The sequence below is a fragment of the Benincasa hispida genome, unplaced genomic scaffold (genome assembly GCF_027475165.1).
Source record: "Benincasa hispida cultivar pf3 unplaced genomic scaffold, pf3_genome.v1.1 HicScf634, whole genome shotgun sequence".
In the NCBI taxonomy this organism is placed as follows: Eukaryota; Viridiplantae; Streptophyta; class Magnoliopsida; order Cucurbitales; family Cucurbitaceae; genus Benincasa; species Benincasa hispida.
This window is the reverse complement of record NW_028326750.1, coordinates 14,357-42,259: the sequence shown is the minus strand read 5'-3', so window position 1 is coordinate 42,259 and position 27,903 is coordinate 14,357. Positions and strand designations below refer to the sequence as shown.

General features: G+C 33.5%; 1 long non-coding RNA gene across 1 annotated transcript; it reads left to right on the top strand.

The window, feature by feature from the left end:
• Window positions 1-17,932: 17,932 nt before the first annotated feature.
• On the top strand, window positions 17,933-20,431 carry LOC150030062 (uncharacterized). Its single transcript, XR_016527188.1, has 2 exons — window positions 17,933-18,175; window positions 19,444-20,431. It is a non-coding gene; the product is annotated as an uncharacterized LOC150030062 (long non-coding RNA).
• Window positions 20,432-27,903: the final 7,472 nt, after the last annotated feature.

Below are 27,903 nucleotides of genomic sequence, written 5' to 3'. Positions count from 1 at the left end.
ATTATTCTATCATATTGTTATAAGTTTATTCCATATTGGCTAGTAGGGGAACCTAATGAACATATAGATCATAGGCTCCAACGATCCGAGATTAGCTGGCTAAACTCTTTAGACGGAGCTAATTAACATTCGTTAACTAACAGGTCATTCCACTATAGTTCCATAGTTGCACTCCCCTCACTATAGATATATTTGTGTCCATTTGATATAACCATGATTAGTAAGCTAATCCTTCACAGGTTGTTCGTAATCTCGGCTGGGTCAAAAAACCGTTTTACCCCCGAGACTACATCTTATTCCTTAAGTTTCACTGATTCTCTAATGAACAATTGGTTTAAGGTCCAACCTATAAACCGAATCCCTCTCGGGCCAAGAAGAGGGTGGGACCCCTTATTCAAGACCTGGATTCAGTACTAAAGGGAACAACCTATCTACTATCCCTATAATGGGTAGGAGTGAATTCTGTCTTGCACCATATGTTTTCAGCTATCCACCCGATCTTACCCCTGAAATGGGAGACTTATTGGGATAGCGATGATGAGCTGCCCTCACCTATGTATATCTAAGGATAATTCCGAGTGAACAGGAGTTCATAATTAGCTCAAGATTAAGATTAAGTTACCTAGGTCATCAATTAACGAAATAGTCAGCTTTATACATAAAAAGACATTTAGAACGTAAAAAAGTGACTATTTTATGGTTCAATCTTATGCAAACTCATTGCATAGGATGTCCCCACTCACATATCTCTATATGAACGATTCAGGATCACATCGTTTGTACTAATTACAAAGTGGGCAGCATCCATAGTGTCCCCAAAATAAGGCGCTCAACCTTATTCATATACTATATAGACCATTTTGCCCATATATTTGAACTTGATCCACCTTTATGTCACTACATAAAGTTCAAACTACATTAAATAGCCCCAGGACCTTAGTTTATTGGATTCAATATTACAATTTCAATAACAACTTTATCGAAAAAAAAAAAAAACAGAATATGTTTATTAATTTACAAACTACGAGTTTTAGGACATAAAATCCAACACCTCGAGACTCGAAGATATAGTCACGAGATCCACCATCCGTTAACTGTTGGTCACTCCACTAAAGACCAACAGTTGCGCTCTTCTCAATACAAATATATTTCCGTGTCCATATAACCAATCAACAGGGCGATGACCCTTCGCAAATCGTTCGTAAGTATTGCTGGGCCAATTTACCGTTTTGTCCCTGTAGTTACATCTAACTCCTTAAGTACCACTAATTCCTATAATGAACAATAAGTCATAGTCCTACTATGACTGAGTCCTCTCTTCCAAAGAGAGAGTGTGGCTATTATATTCAAGACTCGGAATCAACCCTTAAGGGAGAAATTTATCTATTACCCCTACTTCGAGGAAGGAGTGAATTCCGTCTTGTGTAGTTGAGTTCCTAACTCCCCAATCAGACGAACCCCCAAAAAGGTAGGCTTGTTAAGTTGGCAATCTGGCCACTCTCACCCATACTAATCAGAGGCCCACCCTCATAGGCAGAAATTCTCAACTCACTCAGGATTAATGTCATGTCACCTATAGTCATTTTAGTGAAATGTAAGTCTCAATTATCAATGGTGTTATATAAAGAGACTAATAATCTCGTGGTCTGGTCTTATACAAACTTTTTGTATAAGATACCCCTGCTCACATGTCTCCACATGAATGCTCAAGATCAAACCATTTGTAGCACTTTACAATACTTGTAACATCTATAAAGTAGGTCGTATTCGTATTGTCACCAGGATAAGGTATCACTTCTTTATCCTTGTACTACAGACCATTTAGATTATTACTTAAGCCATGATCCCCTTGTATGTCTCACATATATGCTTAAGTTACATGAAATAACCAAGGATCTTAGTTTATTGGATTTGAGTAAATGCAAATAAAATAACACTGATTTTATTAATAACAATGTGTTTACAAAATATTTACAAACTATGAGACCACCGGGAGAATTAGAACACCAATCCCAATACATATATCCTTGGAAAAGCAGGAACTAGAAACCAAACTTCAAAGTCTAGATACTGAGTCCAAGAAGCTGTCCAGTTTATCCTTTGAGAAAAAGGAGCCATAGCTGGAAAGGAACTTGAAGTTGCTAAAATCCAGGAAGAAATCAATACTCTTAAGAGCACCCCCTGTTGGGTTTTATTTCCTAAAACTTGTGGTTTGTAAACATAAACTTATTCTGTCATCAACAAAGATGTTATTGAGGCTTATTCAATAAAGTTGCTATTAAATGTATGAATTGCTCATTTCGTTTTAGAAAGAACCTAAATCCAATAAACTAAAGATCCATGGCTATTGTATTATTGAACTTTATGTGGCGATATTAAAGAGGATCAAGTTGAGTAAATAGCCAAAACGGTCTATAATATATGAATAAGGTTGGGTGTCTTATTCTGGTAACACTATCAGATGCGGTCTACTTTGTAGTTGTTTCAATTTGTTATAAAATGCTATAAACAAAGTGATCCTTATTCGTTCATGTAGTGATACGAGGAGTGAGGGCATCATATGCAATGAGTTTGCATAAGATCGGACCAAGAAATAAGTCACTCTTACTTTATAACGATGTTTACTATTTAAGACTGACTATTTTAAAGCGATGACCTAGGTAACTTGATCTTAATCCTGAGCTAACTATAAACTCCCGTTTATTCGGGATTATCCTTAGATTTGCATGTGTGAGGGTTGGCTCAATAAGCCTCCCATTTCAGGGGTAAGACCGGGTAGATAGCTTGGGACATAAGGTGCAAGATGAAATTTTCTCCTACCCACTTTTAGAGATAGTAGAGAGGTTGTTTATTTAAATGCTGACTCCAAGTCTTGAACAAAGTGTTCAGGTTGATGCCCTAAATCTTGTAAGGTTTTGTAGTTTGCAAACACTTGTATGAACAAACATTTCTTGATTAATAATATATGATTTGATTCACTTCTGTCTATGAAATATATGATATTTTAGTTGCATTAACCACAAACCAATAAACTAAGATCCATGGTTATCATTGTAACTTAAACATGTATGTGGAGACATACAAGTGAATCATGTTTAAGTGATAACCTAAATGGTTTGTAGTATATATATAAGGCTGGATACCTTATCTTGGTGACACTACGAGTATGGTCCGCTTTGTAGGTGTTACAAATGTTGTAAAGTACTACAAATAATCTAATCCTGATCATTCATGTATTTGACATATGAGCGGGGATATTCTATACAAAGGAGTCTGTATAAGACCGGACCACAAAATGTTTAGTCTCATTATATCACGCTGTTTATAATTGAGACTTTCATTTCATTAGGATGACCATAGGTAACATGACCTTAATCGTGAGTAAGTTGTGAACTCCTACCTATGAGGGCGGTCCTTTGATTTGCATAGATGAGAGTAGCCAGATCGCTGACTCAACAAGTCTACCACTTTAGGGATTCGTCTGATTGAGGAGTTAGGAACTCAGCTACACAAGATGGAATTCACTCCTTCCCCGAAGTAGGGGTAAGTTGATAAATTTCTCCCTTAAGGGCTGATTCGAGGTCTTGAACAATGTGGCGCCATGATGCTTGATTTTATGAAGTGAAAATGTGGATAGTATGCGTTGATGAAGTTGCGTTGTACACTCAAGTTTCCTCAGCGGAATCTAAGTGTAAATTCCCCTGAGTTTCCTAGTAAGTCGAGGGTCGAACACAGGGACTTGTGAAAACAGAATGTTGGTAATTTTAAGGAAAATCTTACGGTAACCAAGTAAATAAATCGTTGGTTTGTTGTTGATTGTGTTAATGAGAAAATAAACAAATGCGGCGGGTTTGAGAAAAGGCAGTTGTGTGAGAGATGCAATGAGTGCGATGAACGGGTTGAGAAGATCTTTAGCTAGCGTTACTTGGGAATGCGTTAGACTATGCAATCATGTTACAACCATGCACAACAAGTCATTTTCCAATGCAAATGCGATGCTCCTAAGTCTAGGACGCATGTGTTGAATGCAAAAGTGTTCATAAAGCTTATCCCTAAGTCTTTACTCTCGTCTTATGCGATGATGCAAAATACAAAAAAGCAAGGTGACCGTATACAATCATATCCTATCTCTAGGATGCATGCAATGCGTTGATAACAAATAGTGCTCATTTCTAAGCTCCTATCTTTTGATTATGCGTTCTAATCTGGCTCTTCCGAGCCTAGATTTTAACCTGACCTTCCAAAGTCTAGATCTTGTCCTTAGACTACCCTCCCGAGTATCTCTAATGGACGAATGAAGCATACATAATACAAGATAATCACAAAGCATGAAGATTCCCTAGTTGTGCTAGCTAAATGTTCCTCAACCCATTCAACTGATTTAGCTACTCATGCGTAAATAATAGAGAGTGAACAGATATAGAGAAGGAAATTCCATTTTTATAAATGAGTTTTAAATACAAAATAACAATGGAAGTTAAAGGTAGAAAGTATGGTAGCAATTCCTTGCTGACCGAGGCTTTTACATTGTAATCTCTATCTAGTTTTAAAGATGTTCTTGCTTCCGCGGCGGCGACCCTCTCTCTGTCCTTAAAGCTTCCGACACTCCCCCAAGCTTATCGGAATGATCTGCCGGCACAACCTTCTCCCTCGCGTCCACCTTAAAATAAAAGAAAACTATGAACAAGGACGTGCGAACATATGAATTTCGAAATGAATAATGGTGAACTGATCAACCCCTTTTCTGAAGGCTGCCCTTGGTATTTATAGACATCCAAGGTGAACGGCGGCTTCTCTCTCATGATTGTACAGATGAGACGACTTTAATTCCTGACCGATGCGCCGAATATTTGTCACCGAAAACCTGAATGTACTTGTGATTGTTATCGGCTGTCAACTTAATTCGGATTCGACTGTCATCAACTTTCTGTCCCATCGCGATTAATTAGCCTTTCACCTAGATGCGCCCACCATGTTGTGCTGACTAAGTTGCGGTGATCCTTCTCGGACGAACGTTTGCGAACACGATCATCGCAAAGCTTTGCGGTGAAGTTGCGCTCGACCAATGATTTCCTCTGATTGCAATTCTTGCATTGCGTCAACTGTTCTAATGCGATGAACGCATGCGACCGTGATATTATGAAATTTATGCTTAATGGACGCAAATTAACATATTTCATCAACGCAATCCAACATTGTTTAAGAACTTAGCACTATGATAACGTGCATTTCTGTCCATTATCACGCCACACTCTTTCTTGGCCCGAGTCATAGTGAGACTATGATCTATTGTTCATTAGAGGAATCAGTGGTACTTAAGGAGTTAGATGTAACTACAAGGGCAAAATGGTAATTTGGTCTAGTTGTACTTACGAGCGATTTGTGAAAGGTCATCTTACTGTTGATTGGTTATATCCAATGGACACATAAATATATCTGTAGTGAGAAGAATGTAACTATTGGTCTTTAGTGGAGTGCACGACAGTTAACAGATGGTGGATAATGTGATTAAAGAGTTTAATCAATTATTCACGTACCGTTGGAGCTTCAAGCTACAGGCCCATAAGGTCCCCTTGGTAGCTCAATGGATTTAAGTTGAGAATTAGTTTTTGGGTTAATTTGAAATGTTCAAATTAATAAGAGAAAATTTAATTAGATGTGATATAATTAAATTAATTAAATTATATATGATATAATTGCTATAATGTACTTGATACATTATTGTTTGATTGGAGGAATAAATATTTGAATACGATTTAAATATATTTTCTATGAATAAGATTCATAATTATTAAATTCAATATAAATATGATTTATATTAAATGCTATAAAATAGAGAAAAAAAAACTATTGTTTATATATTATATATGATGCAATATTAAAACTATAGATTATCAATATAATATTGTAAGTTAGTTATCATATTTATTTATAATTTATTAATTATTTGATAATTAACCCTTTTTCTCTCTAACCCCCCTTTAGTGAGAAGTTATTTAGTTTTTGTGAAAAACTCGGATAAATGAAATTTTGATTTCAGAATTCCATAGACAGACAGAGGAGCATTCACGATCGTTCTTAAGAGCCTATACGATTGACTCGTCTTTCTAAACGATCAAGAGCCTTTGCTATACAATAGCCTTGTTTCTACTCGACCGTCTTCCTCCTCAAAACTCTAAACTTAACCTCTAACCAAAATTAGCCAGAGCCCACCACTCCTGGATTCTCACACCGAGAATACCAAGGTCAATAAGTGGTAGTGTCCCTGTTGGAGCTTTTGCTTGCTGCTGTTCAAGGGAATTTGTGACTTGTTCGACGCGTTCGTGAATGAGTACAATCGAGAGATTATCTTGAAGAACAGTTCTTCAAAGGTATAATCTCTAAACTTTGTTTTAAATTTCAAAAGCATGCTGCAATTTAAGTTTTATGTATAATTTGTTCTTGTATGATTGTAAATGTATGTGTTCAATCATAATGGGATTTGGATGACCTGCTTCCACTCAGAGGTTCTCTGTAAATAGAGTTCCTTCACAAAGGGTCCCAATCTCTCATTGGCCTGAGAGGGGTTTGGTTTAGTGATTGGATCACATACCAATTATTCATTAAGGGATTAGTGGGACTTAAGGAACAAAATATAATCTTGGGGGTAAAACAGCTTTTGACCCAGCTGTTATTACGAACAACTTGTGAAGGGGTGATTTACTAACCATATTTATATCGAGTGGACACAATATATATCTACAGTGAGGGGAATGCAACTACTGGGCTTTAGTGGAGTGACCCGATAGTTAATGAATGGTGGTTAATTAGGTTAAAGAGTTTAGCCGGTTAATCTTGGATCGTTGGAGCCCATGATCTATAGGTTCATAAGGTCCCCCTACTAGCTCATATCAGACTAAACCTTAGAATAGTGTGACAAACGAATTTGAAGTATTCAAATTCGATTTTTGGTACAAAAGTTAACCTAACGTTTAATTGTGAATTAAACATAAAGAGAGAGAAAATGAAAGATATTTAAATAAAATTTAAATATTAAGATTATGAATAAGGATTCATATTAATTGGGACTAATGTTGGATTTAATATTAAATTGTTTAATTAATTATTTAATTTTAAAATTAAAAGGAATTGGTCAAAAGTGCATTAAAAGTCAAAATTGTTGACTAGGTCAAAATTGTATCAAAAGTCAAAATTGTTGACTATGTAAAAAATGCAATGAAAGTAATAAAGTCGACTTTTGACATTGAAAGTGAAAAAGTCAAAATTGTTGACTTTGGACTTTGAGAGTCAAAATTTTAACCTTTGACCAAGTTGGTGGAAAGATCCAACAATTGTGAGTGGGAAATTCAAACATTTGCATTGTCTTCATTTGAAGACACTTGCCCCACTAATCCCACTTTGAGTTAGTGGATGTTTGAGTGTCAAATCCTCATCAAACTCAAAGTTGCATGTTTTGCATGAAATGACCTATAAAAAGAAAAAAAATTTAATTTTAAAACTCTTGGCCAAGTGGAATTTTATGAGATTATTTGGTAATCTCAACCCTTATTTTCTCTCAAACATTTAACCTTTTTCTCTCCAAATTGGTCACTCGCTGGATCCCACCATCCCGTTCTAAGTTTAGATAATAGTCGAGAAGACTCTCGTGGTGGTTTACGAACCGTTCTTGAGGAGATTTGAGCTATGTTGGAGAAGTTTTGAGACTACAAAGGTTGTGTATCTTCTTTCCCTGTATACTTGTTTTAATTGCATGCTTATTCTTTGAAATTCATCTAATTATAGTACTTTAGATCTGTTTTTCCTTCCGTTGCACATGTGTTCATTCCATCAATTGGTATTAATGCATGCCTAAAGTACTCAATTTTGGTTAGTTTTTGCATATGGTGGGTATTGATTCATGTGATGAATGTTTATGTGCTAAAGTGGATAATTTTGGTTTTGGCATCTAAATTCTCTATTGGGTTGTAATAATTATTGTAATTGCCTAGTGTTTTATAGGTTTTAATGTATCATGAATGGTCTATAAATTTGCTAGAGTCATTAAAGTTGTTTTTAGGCTGTATTTGTATGTTTCCGGCAAAGAGGACAGTTTCAAATTTGGTGAAGAAAAGCTCATAGACCCAGAAATAGCTCCCAGACCCAGTTTCGACCCGACGACCTGACCTGGAGTGGTGCTGACTCACGGAGCTGATGCCTGACGTGTGTCGCTATCCCAGACCTGGCAACTCGCAACCCAACCCGGCGTTTCCGTCAGCACTCCAGCCCAACTCCGCCCCAGCGCCAGGATTTTCTCCAGCCGACCCGATGACCCGCGCCTGACCTGCCTACGCTTGGTTGGTGGCTCAGGTGGTCCACATGGTCTGGACCAGTTCGATTTGACTGATTTGACCAGTTTTGGGCGGTTTTTTTTTGTGGTTTTTCAGTTTTGAAGGTCGATTCAAGCAATTCGAGTTGGTTCAAATTGTTCGAAGCTATTTTTATTTATGTTGTTTATTTTTAGCTTTAGCAAGCTTAGAATGCCAAAGTCGGTTCATTTTAGTGTGTTTATTTAATTATACATTGTGAATGTTTGAATTAAATAATTTATCTATTGTGTGCATATTGTATGCCATATAGATTTAAAATCTCACCAAAGGATAAGCATGTAGCATGCATTGCTAGCATATTATAAGTGTATAATGTATAATATGCATGTGTATGATTCTATGGTTTTTGCTGTAAGTTGTTATATTAATGCATGAAATGAATGTTTATATAATTGCTATATAAAACATGTTAGATGTTGTTATAGGTTTGTTGTCTTTTTATAAGTATTATAAAATGAGGTAGACTTTAAAATCTATAACAAAGACAAAAGCATGCTCACGCACTTGTTTTAATAGTTAAAATAGGTTATTATCTTATAAACTTGGGATATAAACTCAAATGGCATATAATCCTGTCTAAGGCTGAGGGTACTTAAGTTGACGGTCTACGGAACACCTCCTACCTAGGGATTATGGCCGAATAGTTGGTTTTTTACCTAGACATCATAGGTTAAATCCAATTACAAACGTTATACTTAGATAAGCCACATAGATTTAGGTTGTTTAATTAGTTGGAACATTCCTAAGTAAAGATTTACTCAAAAATAAATAGAAAATTTCAGTGGGAGATTAATAACATATGGGATATGTTGTTCTTAGCTCTCACGTCCTTAAGAGTTCACACCGTGAATTCATACTCGGCTTCGTGTCACTCTAGGAGTGTCCTCCATTCCAAAAGTGTTTGCATGAGTCAATAGCAAGGTGAATGGGGGAAGTAGTTCATAGTAAGTGGGTGAAGGATATGTGTCAACGTATCTTGTATTCTCAACTGTTATTTTGATTCGTGAGATTTCTATGTTGCGTTTGCTGTCATATTTAGGGCAACATTAGCTAGTCCCTAACCACGGCTATCCCCTCGGAGGGTTGTAACATAGGATTCGGAACAACTCAAACTCCAGAAATGGATAGGATTTCTTAGGTCGATTCCCAACTTTGACTATCTTCGGTAGCATCGTTGGGGCTGCTAATCTCTGAGATCTAAAAATGGAGGGTTACACTTACAGAATTACTAAGTGTTAGTAAGTTATTGACTGAAAACGGTAGCTAAATGACTATCAGAATATGAGTTATTCTGGAGATAGTATTTAGTCAGGAATTTCTTGCTTTAGTGAATGGGTATTTAACTATCCCTCGGTAACAGTTATTCTGACTCACTATAGTATCGTTGAAAATAAAATAATTAAATTTGGGTACATTATTACTTTGCTAAAATCTGATTGGGTTTAATAGCAATCACTAATAGGATTTGTTTATATTTTCAATATGACTAGCTCTTTAATACAATTACTTGCTTTTGAGAAGCTTAATGGGGACGATTATGCTACATAGAAATCAAATTTGAACACAATATTGGTAATCAATGATCTTAGGTTTGTTTTAACTGAGAAAATGTCCTCAAAATGCCGGCTCAAACGCAAATCAAACTGTTCGGGATGCATATGACAAGTGGACTGTTGGGATTGGTGTCCTAATTCTCCCGGAGTCTCATTGTTTTGTAAAGATACAAATTGTTCGATGAATAAAATAAGTATTATATAATTCTGGCATTTATTCATATCCAATAAACAAAGCTCCTCGGTTATCTTATGTGAACTTAAGCATGTATATGTGATATACAAGTGGATCATGCCTTAAGTGACAACCTAAATAGGTTTGTAGTATAAGGATTAAGGTGGGATGCCTGATCCTGGTGACACTACGGATACGGCCCGCTTTGTAGAGGATTGTAAGTGTTGTAAACTACTACAGATGGCTGATCCTAACTATTCATATGGAGATGTGGAGCAGGGGTGTCCTATACAAAGAGTTTGTATAAGACCTGGACCACGAGATGACTAGACTCTGTATATAACGTCGTTGATACTAGAGACTTGCATCTCACCTAAACGACCATAAGTGACACGAACTCAATCCTGAGTGTTTTGGGAACTCCTGCCTTTGAGAGCGGTCCTTTGATTAGTATGAGTGAGAGTAGCCAGATTTCTAACTCAACATGCCTACCTTTTTGGGGACTTATCTGATCTAGGAGTTGGGAACTCAATCCACAAGATGGAATTTACTCCTTTCCCGAAGCAGGGATAAGTAGAGAGATAGCTCCCTTAAAAGCTGATTATTGGGCTTGAACATAGTGACCACAACTTCTCTTTGGAAGAGAAGACTCAGTCATAGTAGGACTATGATTTATGTTCATTAGAGGGATTAGTGGTAGTTAAGGAGATAGATGTAATTACAGGGGCATAACGGTTATTGGCCCAGCTGTACTTACGAGCGATCTATGAAAGGTTGTTGCACTATTGATTGGTTAAGATGGACACATAATATATCTGTGGTAAGTCAGCTATCGATTTTTAGTGGAGTGTCTGGCAGTTAACGGATGGTGGATCCCGTGACTAAAGAGTTTAGTCAGTTATTCACGTACCATTGAAGCTTCGAGCTACAAGTCCATGAGGTCCCTTTGGTAGCTCAATGGATTCAGTTGAGGATCAGTTCTTGGTGTCAATTTGAAATGTTCAAATTGACAAGAGGTATTTTGATTATATATGATATAATCTGTTTGATGTATGAGATACATCTAGTGGAGGATTGATATAAATGAGATTTACATTAAATACCATAGAATAGAAAAAGAACTATGTTTTATATGTTTCATGAGATGAAATATTAAAACTATATGTTATAAATATAGTATGATAAGTTGGTTATCATTTATGTTTATAATAATATTAATTATTAGATAATTAATTCTTTTTCTTTTAAATAACCAAAGTAGTGAGTGGTTATTGAATCATGGTAACCGTGAGTTTAAAGGAAAGTGGTTTTCCTATTTTGAAAAATGAGTTTTTTACAAAAGATTTGAAAAAGTTTTTTTTTCCCTCTGTACAAAAGAAACTCACGAAGTCGTCAAGTAAATTTAGATTTACTAAACGACGGTTGTGCGAGCTAAACGATCGTGCAGTGGTGAGCTAAATGATTGTGTAGTATTTACTAAACGATCGCATAACTTTGCTAGACGATCACTTGCCTAAAGTAAACGATCGTGTAAAGTCTGTAGGCGACAGATCGAGCTAAAAGATCGCATAGCTTTTGCTAGATGATCGCTTAGCTTTATTTAAACGATTGGGCATCGACCTATACGATAGGTCTTCGCCATCTCCCACTTGTCCAGTCGTGTACACGATCTGTGTTTCCTCCGTTTGTCTGCCTCATACCAAGTCCGAACAGAGCCCACCCTCTGGATTCTCATACCGAGAATACCAAGGTAGCCTTGTTGGTGGTGTCAGACTCAACTCGACACCGTCGAGGTTTCTGGAGGCCGTTCGTGGTGCTGTGGAGGTCGTTTGTGTTGCTGAGGAGTTCGTGACCGAGAAGTTCGTTGAGGACGAGTGCAAAGTGTTCATCCTGTGTTCATTGCTGTGTTACGGTCGTGTAGATTGAGCGTTCATGGTCACTATTGTTCGAGCAGTCGTGCAACGGAGCGTGGAGACGTTTTTGCCTATGTGCGTAGAGTTTTTCTCATTGTTCATGCTGTAATTTATGCATTTGAATTGTATAATCGTTTGTTTGAAGTCGACTGTAAATGTATTGTTGATTCATAATTGTAATTTGGAATTATCGTTCTTCCTTTGCTCATGGAAATCTCGCATTCGATTTCCTTCATTGACAAGTAGACTAGGGCTAATGAAAAAGCCAGAGTCTACATTCTTGCCAGCATATCTGATGTTTTGGCTAAGAAACACGATCACATACATACCACTAAAGAGATTATGAAATCTCTGCAGGGGATGTTCGGATAGTCGTTCTTCTCTCTTAGACATGATGTCATCAAGTACGTTTAAAACTACCGTATGAAAGAAGAGACCTCTGTTAGAGAACACATCTTGGACATGATGGTTCATTTCAACGTGATAGAAGTAAACGGAGCAATCACAGATCAAAAGAATCAAGCCAGTTTTATTCTAGAGTCTCTTCCGAAGAGCTTCCTAAAATTCTGCACCAAAGCGATGATGAACAAAATAGAATACAACTTTAAAATATATTAACCAAAATGATATTTTATTTTATTTTTTAATTGTTGGTAGGCAAAGTTAGTTACACTAGAAATGAAAAGATTGTTACTCACTTGTCAAAAACTCAAAATCAATATGCTAAAATTGAAAACTCAAATTAGGAATGAAAAAGAAACAAAAAAGAAGAAGAAGAAGAAGAGAGACTTATGGATATAGTGAACCTGTTTTTAATTCACTGTTATTTTAGTATAACAATGGATTAAAAAGCCTTTAACCTTTAGGATAGATTAGGTTGAATTATTATTAACCTAAACTGCTTTTTTAATTCACCTTATCTATATTGTAATTCAAAATATATATATATATATATATATATATATATATATATATATATATATATATATATATACTATATATATCCAATATTGCTTTTAATGTAATTGGGAGTAAAGAATTCGACCTATAAACTTAATGGTTAGTAATTGGCACATATTAGTTAAACCATGATATATATATACACACTCAGAACCTCAACTAAATTTAATCATAAAGCATAGGTTAATAAATAATCAATAATGTCTGCATAAAAAGAAACACGCTCCTTTTATATATACTAATTAAGTTGAATTAACAAAAATCCATTAATTCCTTTTAAGGATATATAATAAATAAATACATACACTCCATTCCCATCCAAGTATTAACTAAAATATTAAAAAAGAAAAAGAAAAGAGAAAAGAGAAAAGAGAAAAGAGAAATATATAGGATAATGAGAAGTAGATTGGGTGGCCGACGTCGTTTTAGTTATGGACCGGACGATTCTTCCTGGCCGGAGTATAGTCAAGATGATAAACTGAATCATCATTTACAGGACTTAGCTCCTCATCTGTCACTTCACTTTTGACACTTGTATAACTTATTTTATGTAGATTTCGAGCTGCAAAATAGTTCCAAAAAAAAAAAAACATTATTAGAAATTCAGAACATTAAACTTAATTTTAGATGGAGATTACAAATCTTAGATTGATTAAAGAAAAAAAACTTTTTTAAAAAATCATTTTTCTTTAAATTTTTCTAATAAAATGTTTCAAAAAATATTTTTAGTGATTAACAAACACTAAAATGACTTGTTTTTATAATTAAAAAATAAAAAATAAACCCACCGTAAGACGAATTAAATTGTAGTTGTAAATTTTTGAGATTCCTATAATCTACAATGATGATGATGAGTCTTATTATTTTAATAGGGACTAAGTTCGAAATTTCCTGCATGTACGATTTAAATTTCTTTTTTCACAAACATACAAAATGAAACAATGAAAAATTCAGAAAAAAAAAAAAAAAGAATAAAAGAAAAACATATGAATATATATAATAGAGACAAATTAAAGAACTTGGGTCGATGTTAAGAATCATGTACTCCGAAACCCTAATGCTGTTGTTTCTTTTTCAAATAGAGACAAATAGTAGGAGTGGAGGATCAAATCATATCTACAAAAAATGATAATTAATGTTTTATTAATTACCTTTAATCTAAGTAAGGATGATAATCAGTTTGATTTTATTGGTTTTGGAGTCAACCAAGAATGAAACCAAATCAATTAGTTTTATAAATAAGTGATCCAAACTAATGACAATTAAGAACAAAACCAATGGATTGGTTTTATTTGGATCGGTTTAGTTCTCGATTTTTAACATTTTCATTTTTTCTCCCAACTTTTTTTGTTTTTATTTCCACTTTGTTTTGAATCGGTCATTTTTACTAATTTGAAATTAAAATTGGGTCTATTTCTTTATTTATAAATTAACATTTGATATTTTTATTTTTTTTCTTGCCACTTTTCTAAATAAAAAAGAAAAATATACACGCTTCATAATAATTAGTTTTTATCTAATTATCAAATATACACGCACCATAATAATTAAAATACTAAAAATATACCTAATGAAAAGTTTACTTTCAAGGGTATATATATATCATTGGTTCGGTTCGGTTTTGATTTATTTTTCTAATAAAAAACCGATTCAAATCAATACTTTTTTGTTTTCTCCAAATATAAATCAACATGTCCAATTTTATATTAAAAAATCAAACCAAACCATTAGATTGGTTTAGATTTTTGGTTTTTCAATTTTTTATTGCATCCCTGAATCTAAGTAACATAGATTGACTAACCTTAACGTTGTTTTAAAGAAGATGGAATTTTGGAGAAGAAAAAAAGCCCTAGAATCTAAACACCAATTTCATCATATAGATCCTTAAACTCGATAGGTTAAGATATTATCACTTCTTGTTAAATAAGGAATTAAGAAGACAAATCAACAACTCATTGGATCATTTTAACCAAAAGACACCAAAATTAATGATAAAATTACATCAATGGTAGAACCCAAATAATCTATCTATACTATATTAAATGGAGCATATGGGAGAATCTTTATATTCCCATATTGCCCCTCAATTTTAAGCAAATTCCCATTATACACTTCCATCTCTTAGTTACTACTCTCTCATGTCTTACGTTAGTTACTATTTATTATACCATAGTCTCTCATCTCTCATGTTAGTTACTACTTATTATACCTTTCATTAGATTCTATTTACTCCCACATTTTCATGTGATTGTTTGTTAGTTACTACTTATTATACCCTTTGATCATCTCTTAGGTTGTGTGGTAACCAACTCGCTCCATATTTACAATATGTTCCGAACTTCTCCTTCAAGTCTCTACAAATGATGGTAAAGATGGTAAAAGCATAGCATTGACCTCCTTTTTGTGTTGTCTACATTTCCTAGTAAATTGTCTTTTGTAATTCGAAATTGAATAGTTTGTGAAATCTCTAATCTAAATCCAAATCCAAATTTTATTTCTTTGTTTTTCTATGTATGAGGCTAATTTCCAAGTTTATATCCCTATTATTATTCTATACATAGTTTTTTCTACAAGCATTATAAATTCTTCTCATTCTCAATTCTATATCCATTATTGGAGATGTTTAAATTCAATCTACCATTATAAATTTAGGGGAAAACTATTATTGTATATAGTTTTTTATCCGGGTATTATATAGATTCTTTCACTCTCAATTCCAAATCCATCATTATAGATATTTTAGTTCAATCCACCATTATAGATTTAGTCTTTTTTTTTTTTTTTTTTGTTGATTTTCTAAGATTAGTAAGTTCAATTTTTAAAATTTATTTTTCTATTATTATCGGATATATAGAACTATTATGAGCATTATTTGATTGATTTTTTAAACTTATTGTTTGATTTAGTTGCTCAAACTTTGGTTGAAAATGGAAGTTTTGTATTATATTAAATAGCAACCATTTATCGGATAAAAATATTTATTTCTCGTTAAAGAAATATTGAAGTCATAATTTTTTTTTTGTATTTATATTAAATACAAAAGGAAGTTTTGTATTTTAAGGAAAAAAAATAGAATATTTAAAATATGAATAGTTTTTTCCCCTAAACTTTGTGTTTGACGTTTATACTTTTCTTTTTGAAAATTCTTAACTTAGTGGCATACTCAAGAAAAGATTTGTTAAAATCATGCATTAATAAATTCAAAAAATTAATTTTGAGTAACAATACAAAAAACTAAAACAATAATATGATAAGATTGAGTTAATATTAAAAAAATTATAATTTGGGATCTTACCAATAAGGAAACAACGTTCAATTTCACTTATCAAATTTCGAGATAAAATTCACAATAAAATTGTAGTCCATACATATAAACAATTTTATTTACGATTGAGATTTTTTCTTTAATCAAAATATTGAGATATATACTCCTTTTATATATATATATATATATATATATATATATATATATATATATTCTTTTACTTCAATAGCAACCATCAACCCAAATTAAGTAATATTTTATGTTATTATGTCACTTTCATATAATTACATTTCACAAGTTTATTCTAATTCAATAATTGCATGATTTATTTTATTGCATGCTTGATTCATCTATCTCTTCTTGATCTTTTTATTTACTGTAATACGTTTTATTATATTTATTATTGTATTGAAATGTTAAAAGGCTATGGAAGATTTATATTTTAGAATAAAAATAAATTAAAATATGAAGGTACTTTTATTTTTTAAATAGACATTTTTGTTTAATAATATTTTTGACTGTGTTGTTTTTTTAATTTTTCTTTTAAAAAGTCTATCATAGTTCGCTCATACAAAAAAGAATTTATCAAATCAAATTTCACAAACTTGTCTCATTTTAGTAAATCCTAGTAACAGTTAAAAAAAAATCTTAAAAACGTGAGAAGTTATAGTTATTATAATTTTCTTTAGAAAATGATTTAATATATTGGATCTTAATATAATAGTTAATATATAGGAAACTTATTGGATCTTAATATTGATCCCACCGTAGGAAACTATATTGGATCCAAAAATATATTGGATCAAATGGGATCTTAATATTTATTTACTTTTTTTATTAAATAGAGTTATATAAGTCTTATGTATAATTATATATATATATGGGTCCAAATTTTTTCTCCATTTTTTTCGAGATTTATGCAATGTATGAGTGACTGAATCTCGAAAAAGATAAAGTTGAATTCAAAATACAAGTAATATATTCTTGATTTTTGCTCTATTTGACATGTCAATTTAATCAAACTATGAATGTGGTACATAGACTTGACTTGAATTTTGTGTGTTTGACACCTAATTTTTTTTATGCCAACTTATCAAAACGCGAATTTAAGTTTAGTTTTGATTTGATTTTCTTGGCATAAACTTTGGTTTGAATTTGAGAAAAATTTATGCTCCACTTAATTCAAAATTTAATTTGGAGTAAAATTTGGACTTCTATCCAAAGTGTTTGGCTTGAACTTGGAATGAAGATGGAGATGAAATTTGAATTTCACTCAATTTTATGGGACAAAATTTTGGATTATGTTCCCTATTTAAATTTGAGATAAATTGAAGGTATTATCTCCAATTTAATTTGACTTGAGTATAAAAATTTAAACTTGAATGATTTGAATTTGAGATAAAATTTGGAATATAACCGAATTTGATATGAATTTGAGGTTTTATCCACAATATAATTTGATTTGAGGACAAAAATGGAAGATTTGAAGACAAAATTGGATGATTTGAATTGGTATAAAATCTAAAATATCGTCAAATTTTAATTTGGAATGAATTTAGGATTTTATCTACAATCTAGTTTGGCTTGAGATAAAAAAATCCATAAATTGAATTTGAGATAATATGCCCAAATCCAATTTGAAGGAAAAGATTTAACTCTAACTAAAATTTAAACAAGATTTCTCTGTAATCTAATTCAAATCCAAATTGATTTAAGATATTTCTTTCAATCCAAGATCACAAATTTGTCTATAAATTGGCCAATTATGCTTAATTTTTTTTTTTTTTTTTTTTTTTTGCAACGAGCTAGATGACTCTGGATTTGCATTGAATCCTCCTTTCCTCATCCTTTAAATCGTGTTATATTTTGTCAATTGCAGCTACTGAAGCTTCAAGACTCGTGCTTGCTTGGTTTAGGGAATTTGTACTCACTGAATTGCCAAGGTAAGTCAACTTAATCCTTCTTTTTTTTTTGGGGCAAATTCTCAGCACCATCCCTGTTCTTCTCCACTCTCTTCTCAATTTAGTTTGCTTCCTCTCCTTCATCCACTTTTCTTTTATTTTCTATTTCCTTCTTTTGGTTTCTTTTTCCTCTTTTTCTTTTCTTGTCCACTTTTGGATTTTTTCTTTATGCTCATCTTTTTTTTTTCCCTTTTTCCTTCCTTTACTGCCATGATCAAGATACCTGCATTAATCTAAGCGTCGTTGTTGAGTATGGCCGAAATCGATTTCTTCTTTTCCTTCTTTTAGCTTTTTTTATTTCTTTTGTCTTTCCTTTACACGTTTTTTTCTTCTTTTCTTTTTTATTTGAGATTTTGTTTATTATTTCTTTTACTAACTTGCCCCATTTTTTAATGCCTTCATTTGAAGGAGTAACATTTTTTTATCTTATCGACTTCTGCATATCTTTGTAATAGGTAGATTTTTTTTCATAAATGTCTTGACCACCACAGAAAGGTCTAAACAACTCTATTATGTCCTTCCTTATCCTTATTATCATGGTTTGGTTCACATAGAGATGACCCAGAAAGGTCTAAACAACCTTATTATGTTGATTGGTTTGGTTCACATAGGATGACTCTAAAAAGGTCCAAACATTATCTCACCCCTTGATCCTTATCATCATGGTTTGGTTCACATAGGGATGACCCTAGAAAGGTTAAACATCCCTATTATGTCATCATTGTTACCATGGTTTGGATGACCCATGAAGGTCTAAACAATCCTATTATGTCACTCCTTGATCCTTGCTACCATGGTTTGGTTCACATAGGGATGACTCATAAAGGTCTAAATAATCCTATTATGTCAATCCTTGATCCTTGTTACTGTGGTTTGGTTCATATAAGGATGACCTAGAAAGATCTAAATAACCATATTATGTCACTCCTTGATCCTTGTTACCATGGTTTGGTTCACTAGGGATGACCCTAGAAAGTCTAGACAACCCTATTATGTCATTCCTTAATCCTTGTTACCATGGTTTGGTTCACATAGGGATGAGCCCAAAAAGGTCTAAACAACTCTATTATGCCACTCTTTGATCCTTATCATCACGACTTGGTTCATGTACATAGGGATGACCCTAGGTCTAAATAACCTTATTATGCCACTTCTTGATCCTTGTTATCATGGTTCACATAGAAATGACCTCAGAAAGGTCTAAACAACCTTATTATGTCACTCTTTGATCCTCATCATCATGGTTTAAGGATGGTAGAAGCGAAGAAATCACCAAAGCTTAAAATGAGGCGACAATGAAGTTACCAACAAATCTTGAAAACAAGAACCAAGCTTGAAAGTAAGGTGGTGACCAAAGTCATTGACCCCAAGCTTTGAAGAAGAGACAACGACAAAAATATCGACACCAAGCTCTAAAGGTGAAGTGAATACGTCGTTGAGCTTTGAAGATAAAGCAGAGACGTCATTGATTTTGAAATGAGAGATGAAGTGAGCCATGCCAGAATGGCCTCTGAACTTGAAGATGGAGGAGCATCGAATTGACGAAGCCCCTAAACTTAAAGATGGAGGAGTATCGACGAAGCCCCTAAGCTTGAAGATGGAGGAGTATCGACGAAGCCCCTAAGCTTGAAGATGGAGGAGCATCGACGAAGGCCCTAAACTTGAAGATGGAGGAGCATCAACGAAGCCCCTAAACTTGAAGAGGAGGAAAACGACTTTCGATCTTGAACTTTGAAGATGAAATGTTGCCTCAGGTGAATGAAGCTCCAATGTTGAAGATGAAGTGTCAAAATTTAGTATGGTGATGCCTTGAACTTGAAGCAAGCAACACCCAACACTTAAAAAACTTCTTATGTAAGAGAGCAAAGAGAAGATTGAACAAATATTTCAGCAAAGACCTTTTTGGCATGCATCCAAATTGTATAGTCTTCTACAAAGTAACGTGTGCCTTCAATTTACTATATCACCTTCCTACTAGGGATGAACATCTTCAATTTATTGCTTTGCCCCCAATAGAGATGAAAGTCTTCAATTTAGAGTTCATTCTTCAATGAGAATGAACAATGTCAATTTTGTAATGTCACAATTAAGGGGTTGTGGCACCTTTATTTATTATTATTATTATTATTATTGGATAATATGTTATGGATTGAACTTAAATTTTTTTAAGTTGCCTATGTACCCTTAAAGAAAGAGATCAAATCATAATGTAGTTCAATTGAGTTTTTTTTTTTTTTTTCTTACTGGACTGAACTTGAATTTTCTTCAATCTGCCTACATACCCTTTATAATGAACATGGATCAAATCATAATGTAGTTCAAAAGTTTTTTTTACTAGATTGAACTTAAAGTTTCCTTCAAGCTGCCTAGGTACCTGTTAAGTTTTATGCCCTAAAACTCTATAGTAAATGTTATCAACTGACCGTCATCACTAAAGAGTTATCCATGTTAATTCAATAAATGTTATTGATTGTGTTGTATTTTTTTTTTTTTTGTCTTAATAACCCAATAACTAACATCTAGGGTTGTCTTATGAGTCTTGAATTGTATGTGGAGACATATAAGGATCAATGTTCAAGAAACAACCTAAAGGTCTATAGTATAGGGATAAGATTCGATACCTTATCCTGCTTATACTGTGGATATGATCCACTTTGTATTTATTACAAACGAAATGCTCCAATGTGTTCGTGTAGGTGACATGCAAGTGAAGTATCCTATGCAATGAGTTTGCATAAGACCGAACCACGAAATAGTAACCACTAGATGTAACGTCATTGACTAGTTTGGTTCCTATTTTAATTGGATAACCTAGGCAACTTAGTCTTAGTCTTGAGTGTATTTTGAACTCCTATTCACGAGGGATTGTCTTTTAATTTGTATGGGTGAGAGTGGTCAAACATAATAATACAAGATAAAATTCACTCCTTCCCGACTTCAGGTAACTAGGAGTGTTCCTTTAAATGGTGTCTTTAGAACTTGAACAAAGGGCTTTACCCTCTATTGGCCCGAGAGGGGTTTCTGTTTATTGGTTGGTTCATAAACAAGTTGTTCATTAGAGGAGCATCTATACTTAAGGATATAGAGGTAATCCAATGGTAAAACAATAATTTGACCTAGTTGGTGTATGGACACTCGTGAAGGACTAACTTGCTATTATTGGCTATATTCGTGGACATAGAAATATATCTACTGTATGAAGAGTGCAACTATCGATTTTTAATGGAGTGTCCAATAGTTAATGAATATTGATTAATTTAATTAAAGAGTTTAATTAATTAATCTCATATTATTGGAGCTTCTAATTTGTATATCCATAAGGTCCCATTGTTAGCTCACTAAAGGAAAAGAGGAATAATTTGAATTGTTTAAATCAATGGATGGAATAACATATTAATGAGATTAATATGAAATGTTTAATTATAGACCTGATCTATAATTAAGAGAGAAATATTTTAATATGATTCAAGTATTAAATTCTTATGAATTTGATTCATTAAGAATTAATTAATTAATTTTGAGAGGTGGAAGAAAATAAGTATATAGTGTTTATTAATTAATTAAATGTATATATCAAATTGGATTTAATATGGTATTTAATTAATGGACTATTTAATTAAATAAAGGTTATTTAATTAAATTACCCCAAATAGAAAATCTGGAAAGCTATGGAGAAGATCTTCATATAAATTTGTTATTTTACCCAAATTAGGGTAAGGGAATTAGAGATGTCCAATTTTCCCTAGGCCCCGTCCCATTCCCCGATTAGGCGGTTTCCCACAGGGATGAGGTCCTGCCCCATTCCCCGATTAGGCGGGGAATGGGGGAGGGAGTGGAGGAAAAAATTTCCCGTGAGCTAAACGGGGACGGAGATGGGGAATGCATTCCCTATCCCCGCCCCCGCCCCTAGCCTATTTCTCGTTCCCGCCTCAATAGTATAGTTATCTAATGTTATGTTATTATTATTATTATATAAATATTACATTTAAATTTCAAATTTGATTATTTATTGGAAAACATAATGAATATGTTTAAATTTAGATTATATATGTGAATAATTTGATTTATATTTATTTCTTTTTCCTAAAAAATATTAATTAGTTTTTTTAGGCCAAAATTTGAGTAATTTATCTTTAAATTCAAATTGTCATATCAAACTAATCATAATAAATAATTTAGTGATAAAATTAATTATTTAATTAAAATTTGCTCACATTAATGATTTAAATTAATTGGCTGTTTACAAAAAAATGTAATGGAAAAAAATTCCCTGTGGAGAACTCGATCCTCATGAATACCCTGTGGGGAATCCCTGCTCGGATCCCCGTGGAGAATTTCACGGGGATGGGGAATGAAATGGGGAGCGGGGACAAGGATGGGGAATGGCATCCCCGACCCGCCCTGCCTCGTAGACATCTCTAAAGGGAATTCATTTGGTAAAATAAAATTCTAGCCTCCAAATTAATCTATTCTCAAAATTTCTCTTATCCATATTCTCTATTCTTCTTCCTTATTCAAGGTGTAGAGATCACTCTTCTACCCTTGGATTCTTAAGAGAATAACGAGGTCTCACATACGGTAGTGTCCATTGTATGTTGGAGAATCGTTCCGGAGAAGACGACGAGGAAATCACAAAAGAGTTAGGGAATGAACGAAGGTATGTGATACTCTTCTTTTCCTTTTTACTCTTCAATTAGCATGCTGGTTTATTGCATGTTTATCTCTTGTTTGGTTCTGTTTTCTATGCTAGCTTTGTTTCATTCAAACCGAAAAATTGAAATGCAAGACGTTCACATGCTTCCACTCAAGATTCGATCCTAACAATTGGTATAAAAGCCAATTTCTTGCATCCTTGTTCTTCGTATTTTTTAGACAAATCAGTTTAGAGGTGGGGTTTTAAATCTGCATTTTGAATGAAGGTTTGCAAGATTGGATGTTTCAATTTTGGTACTTAGATTACCTTTTAACTTGATTAAAATGCAAGGGCCCGTTGTACTTTTGGGCATTTTAATTCTTGCTTCGAGTTTGTAAGTCCGTGTCAATCGATAAAGCAACGGTTATTAAAGAATTGGGAGAAACAGAGGTGTTCGGGGAAAGTTCAGAGTAGAAAACGTGTAAAATAGAGGCATTCTTCCTTTTAGCATCACAACGCTAAAAGGCACGACGGAACACAAGGAAGTCGTAGTGTTGCGACGTTGCCCCTAGCGTTGTGACGCTATAAACTTTGACAGAATCGTGGCGGCGCGCGCATGAGGAGGCTGCTGCTAAAGTGTTTTTTTTGTTTACATAATTCCTTATGTAATCAATTAGTATTAATTAATTAAATTGATATAATAGTTATATTAATTAATTTTGCATTAGGGTGCCAAAATTGGTTCCATTTTTTGCTGTTTAAATTAGTTTAATTACGTATTGGATGTATGTTTAGATTAATGTTTGAATACATATTACATATTGTACGTCATATAGATTCAAAAAGTCTCACCTTAGGATATATATATATATATATATATATATGCATTACAATTATATATAAGGGTTATATTTTATGGATGCATGATTAAATTTGCATGCTCATGCATCATAATATAAGCAATGTTATAACGATGTATGATCACATTAAGCATGTTCATGCATCATGCTATGTTTTAATTGTTATAATGAATGGTGGAACGATGTACGTGAATGCTTGATTTTCATGTATGATTAATATAAGTGTTATATTTATCAAATGAAAATGGGATTTGCATTGAGCATACCATTATTTAGATAAATATAATTGTTGTATTTAATCAATATCATTGGATGCAGATTTATAGGTTTTAATAAAGCATTAAAATATAAGTGTTATGTTTTTAATCAGATAGATTAGGTCCGAATTAATTTTAAATGGTTTAAAATTAATTCACCTAGACTTATGTTAGATGTTTTTCTAATGAGATTAGAAACAGGTTAATCTTTAATTTATTTTAATAGAATTAAAATGAATTCCATTAAAAGATTAAACTTATAAAATAATTGTCCATGAGAGACCTTTGTCTTAGGAATGTTTTGTCTAGGCGGGGTATTTAAGCTGGCGAAAATGGAATATCTCTACCTGGGAACCGACCTGAAAGATGAATTGGGCAAATATTTTATAAGCATGCAATAAAGGATTTATTTTATTCAAGAAATAAATGAAATCAAGTATTGTTGAATCATTTAATATAGGTGTTAAATTGAGCAATATAAAAGGACTTAGATAAACTCATAAACCATTTTTCTACTAAGTATAATAAAACCCTAAAAATATTAGAATACTTTAGTAAGAGGAAATTGGTTTATGTGATACATCAAATTTCAGCTCTCATGTCCCTAAGAGTTCACACTGTGAGATCTATGCTTGGCTTCGTGTTGCCTTGGACATGGCCTCCCTTCGGAAAGTGTTTGCATGACTCAATAGCAAGATGAATGGGGAAGTGTTCATAGTAAGTGGGAGAGGAACGAGTGGAGAAGTATTCATGGTAAGTGGGAGAGGAACGCATGTCAATGTATTCTACAATCTCCTCCATTAGGTTACATTCTTATAATCTACCTGCGTGTCGTCCTGGAGCGACCATCCCTTCGGAGGGCCTGATTATGGGAGTCAGAACAACATAGACTCCAACAATGGATAAGGTTTCATTGTCTTTCCTTTTAGTAGTCTGTTGAAGCGTAACTCTGGGATCTGAAAATGAGAAGATCACACTTACAGGATGAATTAAGCTAGTTAATGAATCCTTGATCAAAACAACAGTAGCTAAAAACTATATGACTAAGAGTTATTATGGTATTAATGATTGGCTGGGATTGTCTCAATTTAGAAGAGGAGAAGCTAATCATTCGGTGGCTGTTGCTCTAAACCTCTAAAGTATCGTTGCAGAAACAAAATCAATAGTTAAATTAGGGTTATATGATTACATGTGTTTTTACTAAATTGATTGGATAATTAATTAATAGGTTAAGACAAATATAATTAATATGGTCAATTGTTTGTTATTCATTTCAACATGTCTTCCATAATCATTTCCTTACTTAAAAATGAAAAATTAATCGGTGAAAACTATGCGACGTGAAAATTTAACCTAAATACGATTCTGGTTATTTATGATCCACATCTCATCTTGACAGAGGAATGTCCTCCAGTCCCCGCTCGCTATGCATCCCAAGCGTTGAAGGATGCTTATGACCATTGAACGAAGGCCAATGATAAGGCCCGAATCTACATTTTATCAAATCTGTCTGACATTCTTACCAAGAAGCATGAGGCCATGATGTCTGCATGTCAGATCATGGAGTCCCTCCAGGAGATGTTTGGACAACTGTCCATTCAGATCTGACACGAGGCTCTCAAGTACATTTACAATGCATGCATGAAGAAAGACAGTCAGTGAGAGAACATGTTCTCGACCTGATGGTTCAGTTCAATGTTGTCGAAATAAACGGTGCAGTCATCGATGAGCAAAGTCAGGTGTGCTTTATTTTGGAATCTCTTCCGAAGAGTTTCCTTCAATTCCACAACAATATGGTTATGAACAAAATACAGTATACCATCACTACCCTTCTTAATGAGTTACAAACTTATGAGTCTCTTATGAATGGTAAAGGACTAGGAGGAGGAGAAACAAATGTTGCCCATTCCAAAAAGTTCCATAAAAGTTCATCCTCAAGAACTAATTCTACTCAATCATCTTCAAGAAGATCTAGAAAAAGAAAGAAGGGAAGGGGAAGGCTCCCACTGCTGGGAAGAGCAAGGGCAAGGGCAAGGCAGACAAGGGCAAATGCTTCCACTGCAATGTGAATGGTCACTGGAAATGTAATTGCCCCAAGTACTTTGCTGAGAAGAAGAAAGAGAAGGAAGGTAAATATGATTTACTAGTCCTAGAAACTTGTTTAGTGAAATATGACCATAATGCTTGGATACTTGATTCGAGAGCCACTAATCACGTTTGTTATTCTTTATAAGGAATTAGTTCCTTCTAACAGTTCGAGGAGGGTGAAATTGTTGGGAATGTCCTAGAACTCGCAGTTCGTGTTAAACATTCTATTTATTAATAAAATATTATTGAGTAACTTATTCACTAAAGTTGTTGATTTTGCATTCTATTATGAAAATCCAATAAACATATCCATGGCTATAGTGTGAATACTTTAACTTTATACGGTGACAGAAATAGGATCAAGTTAATAGTATATAGCCTAAATGGTCTGATAAGTATATAGATGAAATTAGGTATCTCATCTTGGTAACACTATTGAATGCAACCCATTTAGTAGGTAATACAAATGATGTGATCCATAGATAATTCATGTAGAGACATGTGAGTGGGGGCATCCTATGCTATGAGTTTGCATATACACTAGACCACAAAATAGTCACTTTTCTTTATAACGACCGTTTACCGTTAAAACTGACTTTTTCATTTTAAGTAACCTAGGTTAACTCGATCTTAATCTTGAGCTAGCTATGAACTCCTGTTTGTTCGGGATTATCCATTGATCTGCATGGGTGAGAGTAGTCCAACAGTACTGCTCAAAGGCCTTCCATTTTGGAGATAAAATCGGATGAATAGTTGGGGATATAGCCTTATAAGATAGAACAATAGGGGGCCTGCCTTCTCATGATAGAGAAAGGACTTGATTCATAAGTATTATGAATCAAATTGTTCATTAGAGGGTCAGTGGGAACTTAAGAAAAAAGATGTATTCACAAGGGTAAAACGGTGAACTTGACCCAACTGTGATTACGAACAACCTGTGAAGGATCGACTTACTGATCATGGTTATATTGAGTGAACATAATATATCTACAGTGAGGGGAGTTCAACTATGGGCTTTAATGGAGGGACCCATTAGTTAAAGAATGAGGGTTCATTCGGTATAATGAGTTTAGCCAATTAATCTCGAATCGTTGGAGCCCATGATTTATAGGTCTGCGAGGTCCCCCTACTATCTCGTAAATGGATTAACTTCAGAGTAGCATGATAAGTTAATTTGAAACGTTCAAATTAGAATTAAACGAAATAGAAGAATGTATATTTAAATGTGATTTAAATTATGAAGGTGTTTTTGTGTAAAATTAATTTAATATTTGATATTAAATTAATTAGAATTAATTGATTTATTTAAATTATTATTTATTAATTTTATTAGAAAACTAGTTTATGAAATTAATTTTACAAAATTAATAATATTTTTAATATTTGAAATCAAATTGATTTTTAGAAATCATTTGCTTTTGGAAAAATGACACAAAATGGAAATTTGGTTTTTTCCATTAAGCCTTCAACTAGCTCACAACAAACCTACTTCATATGACTTCAATAACTCCAAGCATGATTGCATCTCATGCAACTATCTTTTTTGCACGAGAGACCTGCAATAAATATAGAAGATTGGAGTAAAATTGAGACATGCATTCAAAGAGTTTTTACAGAAAAATTCGGACTTAAGAAATTGTTCTTCAAGTGGGTTGTAGTAGTAAGCTCCTCTCCAAGTTTCCTTTCATTCAAGCTGTTCTTGAGTCCCACAACTCATTCTAAAGCTCCAAGAGGATAGTGGGGAAGATTTTGAGTTAGTTCACAGCAAGTTTCGGAGAAGATAACACTTGAGAATCAAAATTTTGAAGAGTTCTACAAAGGTATAGCATCAAACCCTCTTATGATTGATGAACATGCTTTAGTTACTGCCAA